Source organism: Psammomys obesus, unplaced genomic scaffold, assembly GCF_907164565.1.
Source record: "Psammomys obesus unplaced genomic scaffold, mPsaObe1.curated_primary_1811, whole genome shotgun sequence".
Taxonomy (NCBI): domain Eukaryota; kingdom Metazoa; phylum Chordata; class Mammalia; order Rodentia; family Muridae; genus Psammomys; species Psammomys obesus.
This window is the reverse complement of record NW_026596073.1, coordinates 38,127,070-38,137,367: the sequence shown is the minus strand read 5'-3', so window position 1 is coordinate 38,137,367 and position 10,298 is coordinate 38,127,070.

Sequence of the window (10,298 nt, the reverse complement as noted above, 5' to 3'; positions counted from 1 at the left end):
TTAATTTGTCCTTTTCTCTTTTTTTCATAAATTTATCTTTTGATGGTAGCCTTCATTGACTAACTCAACTAGAACTTTCTTTTCTAATGCAATCCATACATGTATGATAGATATTTTTTATTGTCGCCTTGACTAAAAATACCCAGGTAGCTAACAATCTCTTTTTATTACTAATATCAGGGTAAATTTTAAGTTAATATCATCAGAAGGAATGAATTAATTTGCTGAATTAATTTGGTCTGAATTAATTTGCTTCAGTCTTTTCAAAGTGAGAGCAAATTTCAAAACCTATGTTGTACGCAATAAGTATGTTTCCTTTGATGAATGACTTAATGTAAAAATACATGATTTAAGTACCTTTGAGAGAATTTGAAAATAAAATAATATTTGGGTATAGATGTGCCCCTCCCCAATCAGAATGAGAGTCTTCCTAACTGGGGAGGTCCTGAATAGAACTGAAAACAGAAGGGGAACTGTCTCCTGTTTGAGCTAGGAATCATTTTGTTTCTTGTTGGACATCATTAGCACTCCTTACTCTTGGTCTTCCAATTCAGCATGATATTAATACTCACACCCAGTACTTTTCCACCCACAAATAAACTTTCCTCAAGATCTTAGGGAATGACTTCAATCCTGTTATCACCTTTCTCAGTTTTGGACCTGATGGATACTAAATCGTAGAATTTTGTCCTAAGATTAAGTAGTCCTTTTTTTGTACATAAATAAATTCAATCAATTTATCTCTCTTTTTCAATATCTGTATATGTATGTTTGCATGTGCACATACAGATATATATTCACATGTATGGATATTATGAACGTGTAGAAAGTTATCTCGCATCAATTTATTCTGTTTATCCTGACTAGTAAAGCTGGTGAATCTAAGATGACTTTCAATTGTGGATGGGTTCTTATTAACTATACTCATTAATAGGAATGAAGTGCAAATGCACACATGTCTAATCTCTGCCAGCACATCTCTTTAGTAGTTTCTTTACAAGGGTTCTCTGCCAAGTGTCTGGCAAATTTATGTTGGCATCAATTACCAGATATCCTGATTTCAGAAAAATGTGAGAAATTTGCTAGTTAGACACTGGCAGCCCTCTCTGTAGAGCCACCGCTTTCATATTATGTCCTGAGGCTGAATTTAGAACTGTTGAATTATGTCCTGAAAAGAAATCGAATGAGAAAAATAAGAAATAAATTGTTATCTTGATTAGCATGTCTTCTCCTTGAGGGAGAGTGGCACTGCCATTCACTCATCTTATTCAGGTCAGGAACCTGTATATTATTGGAGTTCCACTTCCTCACATTCCTGTCTCCCACACCCAATCCATTATCAGTTTGTGTCAAGCCTGTCTCCTAAATATGATTCACATTGGTCCATTTCTTCTCCATTTCCACTGATGTACTTAGTTCATGCCACCAGACTCTCTGGCTGAAATTTCTCTAATAGATTACAATGAGTGCTTCCGCCGGCAGTGGCGTTTGCAAATCAAATCCATTTTCCACACTACAGCCAAAGTATTCTCTTTATAGCACAAATTAGATCATGTCCCGTCTTTGGTAAACTGTATTACTGGTCCCCCAGTGTTCCCAGAATAAATCTCTTCATGTCTAACTAGACTGTGCACAACCTCAAACATGCGAACTTCCCCAGGATCAACTCTTAGCATTTCTCATCCTAAACTCGATAATGCAGCAAACCTATTCTGCATGCACGTAATTCCACACACATTTTTCTTTCAGTCAAGCTGCAACTGGGACTTTTAACCTACATCTAGATCTCACTACCTCTTGAATATCTTCCTCAACTCTACAAATTTCATCTCTACAAATTGAATTGTATGGGACCTCTATGTGGACACCAACCTACTTTATATAGAAGGACCCTGGTGTGTCTGAGAGATATAACTGAAAGTCATTGATTTTCTGTTCCTAAATTTGCTTTAAAAATGTTTTAAATCAGAATGCAATTAGCTGTTGGCTTGCATTTCGCATTCTTTTACACTAGAAATATAAATATATATTTCTATATTATATATATATATACAGAATATAATATATATATATGTATATATATATTATATATACACCGCAGGAGATATATATGTATATACCTGTAGAGATTTTGATTGCATTCATTTTTTTTCTGTAGAAACTTGATTATTTACACTTATCTAGTTAATTCCATTTGTTTTGGTACATTAGAAACTTATTTTTCAATTAAATCTTTGGTGATTTTCTGTTTGGAGCTAGATATCCTCAAATTTGCAAGATAGCCAAGTGTACACAAACTTAAATTTTGAGCTCTAATGTTGAAATAAAAGGGTTTATAATTTTACTATAAATATTACTATATAAAAAGGAAGCAAGTGATGTAATACATATCTCATGTTTATGTATTTCAGTTTTTTCACCTTCAAAATCTGGAATTTTTCTGTTCAAAGATTTTAGTTCAAACCCTGGATATTAAAGAACATTAGAGGCAGGAGGAACATTCCTATTCTTTTTCTCCTGATACATTGATTATACACTTCAATAAAAACTGCTTATATTTGGTTGTTGTTAGTGACAGAAAACTTTATCCCAGAGATAAGTTGTGTGGACTGATGCTAGTAGTAGCACAAGAGGTTTATCTGGTTTCCAGTTGTGTATTCAATGGTGACAGAAATATTTTAGAAGGAGACTATTGGAGCTTTGGGAATGGGTGAGATTATACATGAAAAAATTAAAGAATTAAAGAAGACCCTACAAGAGAATCATATAGAAGCTCATATTCAAGAAATAAGAGTATAAAAGAAAATCATCAATGGGAAAGAAGCAATGGAGGCACATACTATCAAAGTATATCATATATATCTAAAATTGCAATAAAGCCAATTATTTTGTAAGATGGACTATGTTTATAATATTTGTAAATAAATGAGTGTTTTGGATTGTATCCATGTAGAAGAAGAAAAAAGATAGCCAAGTGTAGTGCAATTGATAATTATTGAGTAAATGAAGGATAACATAGGCAATGTTTGCATATAATCTTACTTTTTTATTTTTTGAAATTAAAAGACATTCCTATCATTTTTTCTTTTTATTTTTTTATCTCCATCCCTTCCTTTGTAAAATTCATCCTTGCTATCTCTCAAATTCATGTACTCTGTTCTCTTTTTTCTTTCATTGTACACACATTCTGTGTGTGTGTGAAAATATATATATAAGCAACTATAGAATGTTGAGAGAGACACAGAGAGAGAGCCTACTCCAGAGAAAAGTTGGTTATCCAATACGAAGCAGTTAGCCCAAAACCATTTACATAAAATAACATTATAAAGACCACATTGTTTGGAAGATATGTTTTCAAAGAACATGCTAATGATGCACCTTATGTTATCAATATATGTAGTAGTCTTTCCCTTTTCATCATTATTTTTATTTTTCATGTCTTTATCCTCTGTTATCTAGACAATGTGTTTTTAATCTCAAACCCTCCCAAAGAAACTTCTCTGTGAGCTATTCTGTGTATTTTTTCCTAGCCAACAATTTATTTCCAGACTACATTAAAACCTTGAGCAACTCAATAATAAGGAAAACACAACTCAATTTAAAAAATGGGAACATAATGAAATCTATACACCTAAAAAAGATAATCAAGAGAGCAGACACAGGGTAAGATGATCAATCCTCATTTAGAAAGAAAGATGGGATGTGCATTGAACGTATGACAGGAGTCTACTGCAGAAGGCATCTGAAAGACTCTACCTAACAGTGTTTTCAAAGCAGATACTAAGACTCATAACCAAATCTTCATCAGAGTACAGGGAATCATATGAAAGAAGGGGAGTTAGTATGATGGGGAAAGGATAGGAGCTCCACAAGGACCAAATATATCTGGGCACAGGGTCTTTTCTGAGACTGACATTCAACCAAGGACCATGTATGGATATAACCTAGAACCTCTGCTCAGATGCAGCCTGTAGTAGCTCGGTAACTAATTGGTTTCCCATAGTAAGGGGAACAAGGACTATTTCTAACAGGAAGTCAATGGCTGGCTCTTTGACCTCCCCACCCCCCAAGGGAGGAGCAGTCCTGTTAGGCTACAGAGGAGGACTTTGCAGCCAGTCCTGAAGATACCTGATAAAACAGGGTCAGATGTAAGGGGAGGAGGTCCCCCCCATCAGTGGACTTGGAAAGGGGCAGGGTGGAGATGAGGGACGGAGGGTGGGATTGGGAGGGAATGAGGGAACGGGATATAGCTGGGAAACAGAGTTAATAAAATGTAACTAATAAGAAAAAAATAAAATTAAAAAATGGGTAATTTTTGAATAGTAACATATTTGTATAATATGAAAATATAAATACAACCATTTTTGCAGATGTTTTCTATTTTTATTAATTTTTATTTTTTATATTAATTAGAGTTTATTCACTTTGTATTCCAGCTGTATCCTCCTTGCTCATTCCCTCACAACCCCAGCTTTCCTCCCTCATCTCCGACCAGGTACACTGATAGAAGATATTCTCCTCCCATTCCCTCAAACCCTAGCCTACCAGGTCTCATCAGGACTGTCTGCATTGTCTTCCTCTGTGGACTGATAAGGCTGCTCCCCTCTCAGGGAAAGGGAATCAAAGACCCAGTCACTGAGTTCACATGAGAGACAGTCCCTGTTCACATTACTAGGTAACCCACTTGGACACTGAGCTGCCATGTGCTACATCTCTGCAGAAGTTCAAGGTTATCTCCATGCATGGCCTTGATTGGAGTGTCAGTCTCAGAAAAGAATTATGAACCCAGATTTGTTGGTTCTGTTGCTCTCATGGTAGAGATCCTGTCACCTCCAGGTCTCTCTGTCTCCCCCTTCTTTTGTAAGATTCCCTGCACTCTGCCCAAGGTTTGGTTATGTCTTAGCATCTGCTTTGATACACTGCTGGGTAGAGTCTTTCAGAGGCCCTCTGTGATAGGCTCCTGTCCTGTTTCCTGTTTTCTCCTTCTTACAATGTCAGTCCCATTTGCCTTTATGAGTAAGGATTGATCATCTTACCCAGAGCGCTCCTTCTTGCTTACCTTCTTTAGGTGTACAGATTTTAGTATGTTTATCCTATATTATATAGTTCTAATATCCATTTATAAGTGAATATATACCATGTATGTGCTTCAGCTTCTGGGATATCTCACTCAGGATGATCTTTTCTAGATCCCACCAGTTGCCTGCAAATTTCATGATTTCCTTTTTTTTTTTTTAATTGCTACATACTCTTCCATTGTATAAATGTACAACAATTTCTGTATCCATTCCTCCATTGTGAGGCATCTAGGTTGTTTCCAGGTTCTCGCTATTACTAATAAAGCTGCCATGAATATGGTTGAGCAAATGTATTTGTTGTGTACTTGAGCATTTTTGGATATATGCCCAGGAGTGGTATAGCTGGATACTGAGGAAACACTATTCTTAATTGTCTGAGAAAGTGCCAGACTGATTTTCAAAGTAGTTGTACATGTTTACATTCCCATGAGCAATAGAGGAAGGTTCCTGTTTCTCCACATCCTCTCCAGCATGTATTGTCACTCAAGATTTTGATCTTAGCCATTTTATTTATATGGGTAGAAGGTAAGATCTCAGGGTCATTTTGATTTGCATTTCCCTGATGGCTAAGGATATTGAGCATTTCTTTGTTTCTCTGCCATTCAATCTTCCTCTATAGAGAATTCTCTGTTTAGCTCTGTACCCCATTTTTTAATTGGATTACTTGATTTGTTGCTTTTTAACTTCTTGAGTTATTTATATATACTGGATATTAACCCTCTGTCAGATATAGGGTTGATGAAGAGCCTTTCCCAGTCTGTAGGCAGTCGTTTTGTTCTGAAGACAGTGTCCTTTGTTTTACAGAAGTTTTTCAGTTTCTTAAGGTCCCATTTATTGATTGTTGCTCTTAGAACCTGTGCTGTTGGTGTTCTGTTCAGGAAGTTTCTGTGCCTATGAGTTCTAGGATCGTCCTCACTTTTTCTTCTAACAGATTTAGTGTGTCTAGTTTTATGTTGAGGTCTTTGATCCACTTGGACTTTAGTTTTGTGCAGGGTGATAAATATGGAACTATTTGCATTTTTTCACATGTAGACATCCAGTTAGGCCAGCATCATTTTTTGAAGAGGCTGTCTTTTTTCCATTGTATGGTTTTGGATGCTTTGTCCAAAATCAAGTATTTGTAGGTGTGTGGGTTTATTTGTGGTTGTTCTGTTCAGTTCCATTGTTCCACCATTCTGTTTCTATGCCAGTACCATGTAGATTTTATAAACTATTGATCTATAGTACACCTTGAGATCAGGGGTGGTGATACCTCCAGATTATCGATTGTTATTCAGGATCATTTTAGCAATTCTTAGTTTGTTTGTTTGTTTGTTTGTTTGTTTTTCTATATAAAGTTGAGAGTTATTCTTTCAAGGTATGTAAAGATTATGTTGGTATTTTGATGGGAATTACATTGAATTTGTAGATTGTTTTTGGCAGCATGGATATTTTCACTGTTAATCCTACCAATCCATGAGCATGGGAGATCTTTCCCTCTTCTGATATCTTCCTCAATTTCTTTCTTTGAATTTTTTGTTCAAACAGGGCTTTCAATTGCTTGGTTACAGTCACACCAAGATATTTTATGTTATTATTGACTATTATGAAGGGTGCAGTTTCTCTTATTTCTTTCTCAGCCATTTTTTCTTTCATATATAGCAGGGCTACTGAGTTTTTCGAGTTAATTTTGTATCCAGCCTATTTGCTGAAGGTTTTTATCAGCTGAAGGAGTTTCCTGGTTGAATATTTTGGAAAACTCATGTTTAGTATAATTTCAGGTGCAAATAGTGATACTTTGACCTCTTCATTTCTGATTTGTATCCCCTTTATTTCCCTTTGTTTTCTTATTGCTGTAGCTAAGACTTCAAGTACTATGTTGAAGAGATATGAAGAGATTGGGCAGCCCTGCCTTGTCCATGATTTCAGTTGGATTGCTTTAAGTTTCTCTCCATTTAGTTTGATGTTGGCTATAGGCTTGCTGTATATTGTCTATACTACGTTTATGTATGTGCCTTTCATCCCTGATCTCTCCAAGACTTTAAACATGAATTGTTGTCAAATTTTGTCAAATGCTTTTTCGGCATCTAGTGAGATGATCATGTGGTTTTTCTCCTTCAGTTTGTTTATATGGCGGATTGCATTGATGGATTTCCATATAGTGAACCACCCCATGCATGCCTAGGATGAAGCGTACTTGGTCGTGGTGGATGATATCTTTTATGTGTTCTTGCATTCGCTTTGCAAGTATTTTATTGAGTATTTTAGCATCAATGTTCGTAAGAGAGATAATTCTGAATTTCTCTTTTTTTGTTGGGTCTTTATGTGGTTTATGTATCAAGGTGACTGTGGCTTCATACAATGAGTTTGGTAATGCTCCTTCTGTTTCTATTTTGTGGAACAGTTTGAAGAGAAATGGATTTAGCTATTCTTTGAAGGACTGGTAGATTTCTGCGCTGAAACCATCTGGCCTTGAGCTTTATTTGGAAGGGAGACTTTTGATGACTCTTCTATTTCCTTGGGGGATATAGGATTATTCACTCTATTTACCTGATCTTGATTTAATTTTGGTAAATGGAATCTATCAAGAAAATTGTCCATTTCATTTAGATGTTCAAATTTTGTTACTTATAGTCTTTTGTAGTAAGGCCAAATGATTGTTTGGATTTTCTCAGTGTCTGTTGTTATGTCCTCCTTTTTGTTTCTGATTTTGCTTATTTGGATAGTTTCTCTCTGCCTTTTAGTTAGTTTGGCTAAGGGTTAGTCTGTCTTGTTGATTTTCTTAAAGAGCCATCTCTTAGTCTCATTGAGTCTTTGTATTGATTTCTTTGTTTCTAATTCATTGATTTCAGCTCTGAGTTTGACTATTTCCAATCATCTACTCCTCTTGGGTGTGTCTGCTTCTTTTTTCCTGTGGCTTTTAGGTGTGCTGTTAAGTTGCTTGTATGAGATGTCACCAACTTCTTTCTGAAGGCACTTAGTGCTATGAACTTTCCTCTTAGCATTGCTTTCATTGTATCCTGTAAGTTTGGGTAAGTTGTGCCTTCACATTTATTGAATTTTAGGAAGTCTCTAATTTTTATTTTCATTTATTCTCACCAAGCTCATTGAGTAGAGAGTTGTTTAGTTTCTGTGTGTATGTAGCCTTTTGTTATTTCTGTTGTTTTTGAAGTCTAGTTTTAGGCAATGTTGGTCTGATAAGATACAAGTGATTATATTGATCTTCTTGTATTTGTTGAGCCTTGCTTTTTGCCCAACTCTATGGTCAGTTTTTGAGAAGGTTTCATGACATACTGATAAGATGATATATTCTTTTTAGTTTTGGTGAAAAGTTTTGTAGACATCTATTAGGGCCATTTCATTTAGGATCTCTGTAAGTGTCATTAACTCCCTAGTTAGCTTCTTCCTATATGATTTGTCCCTTGGTGAGAGTGGAGTGTTGAAGTCTCCCAGTATTAAGGTGTTGTGATCAATGTGTGATTTAAGTTTTATTAATGTTTCATTTACAAATGCATGTGCTCTTTTTTTGGGCCATAGATATTCAGAATTGTGATGTCCTCCTGGTGGATTTTTCTTTTGATGAGAATGAAGTGCCCCTCCTCATATTTTATGATTAATTTTGCTTGAAATTTTGTTTATTGATATTAATATTGATATACTAATCAAGATTAGGATAGCTACCCCAGTTTGTTTTTTGAGTCAATTTGCTTGAAAAATATTTTTCCGACCCTTTACCCTGAGGTAGTGTTTATCTTTGTTGAAGAGGTGTGTTTCTTGGATGCAGAAGAATGTTGGATCCTGTTTCCTCACCCATTGTGTTTGCCTGTGTCTATTTATTGAAGAGTTGAGTCCATTGATGTTGATAGATAATAGTGACCAATGAGTGTTAGTTCCTTTTATTGTGGAGTTGGTGGTGTTGCTGGGTTTCAATGCTTGTTTTCTTCTATTTTTTTTTTTGTTGTTGTTGTTGTGAATTTATCAATATCCTATGTTTTCTTGGGCATAGTTGTTTTCATTGATTTGGAGTTTTCCTTCTAGTATCTTCTGTAGGGATGGGTTGCTGTGTAGATATCGTTTAAGTTAAGCTTTGTCATGGGATATATATATATATATATATATATATATATATATATATATATATTATTTTTTTTCTCCATCTATGTTGTTTGTAAGCTTTGCTGGGTATAGTACTCTGGGTTAGCATCTGTGGTCCCTTAGTGTCTGTATGGTATCTGCTCACGCCCTTCTGCCTTTCATAGTTTCTTTTGAGAAGTCTGGTGTGATTCTTTTTTTTTTTTTAATTTTATTTTTTTCTTATCAGTTACATTTTATTAACTCTGTATCCCAGCCATGTCCAGATCCCTCATTCCCTCCCAGTCCCTCCCTCCCTCATCTCCACCGTGCCCCTTGCCAAGTCCACTGATAGGGGGGACCTCCTCCCCATTCATCTGATCCTGTTTTATCAGGTATCTTCAGGACTGGCTGCAAAGATCTCCTCTGTGGCCTAATAGGACTACTCCTCCCTTGGGGGGTGGGGAGGCCAAAGAGCCAGTCATTGAGTTCCTGTTAGAAATAGTCCTTGTTACCCACACTATGGGAAACCAATTGGTTACTGAGCTACCACAGGCTACATCTGAGCAGGTTTTCCAGGTTACATTCATACATGGTCCTTGGTTGCATGTCAGTCTCAGAAAAGACCCTGTGCCCAGATATGTTTGGTCCTTGTGGAGCTCGTATCCTTTCCTCATCAGACTAACTCCCCTTCTTTCTTATGATTCCCTGTACTCTGCCAAAGGTTTGGTCATGAGTCTTTGCTTTGAAAACACTGCTAGTTAGAGTCTTTCAAATGCACTCAGTAGACTCCTGTCAATGTTCAATGCGCATCCCCTCTGTCTTTCAACAAGAGGATTGAAAATCTTACCCCATGTCCGCTCTCTTGATTATCTTTTTTAGGTGTATAGATTTCATTATGTTTATCATATCTTATAGGTCTATATAAGTGAGTATATACCGTGTTTGTCTTTCTCCTTCTGGGATATTTCACTCAGGATGATCTTTTCTAGGTCCCACCATTTGCCTGCAAATTTCATGATTTCCTCCTTTTTGATTGCTGAGTAGTATTCCATTGTGTAAAAATACCACAATTTCTGTACCCATTCCTCCGTTGATGGACATCTGGGTTGTTTCCAGGTTCTGGCTATTACAAATAAAGCTGCTATAAACATGGTTGAGCAAATATCC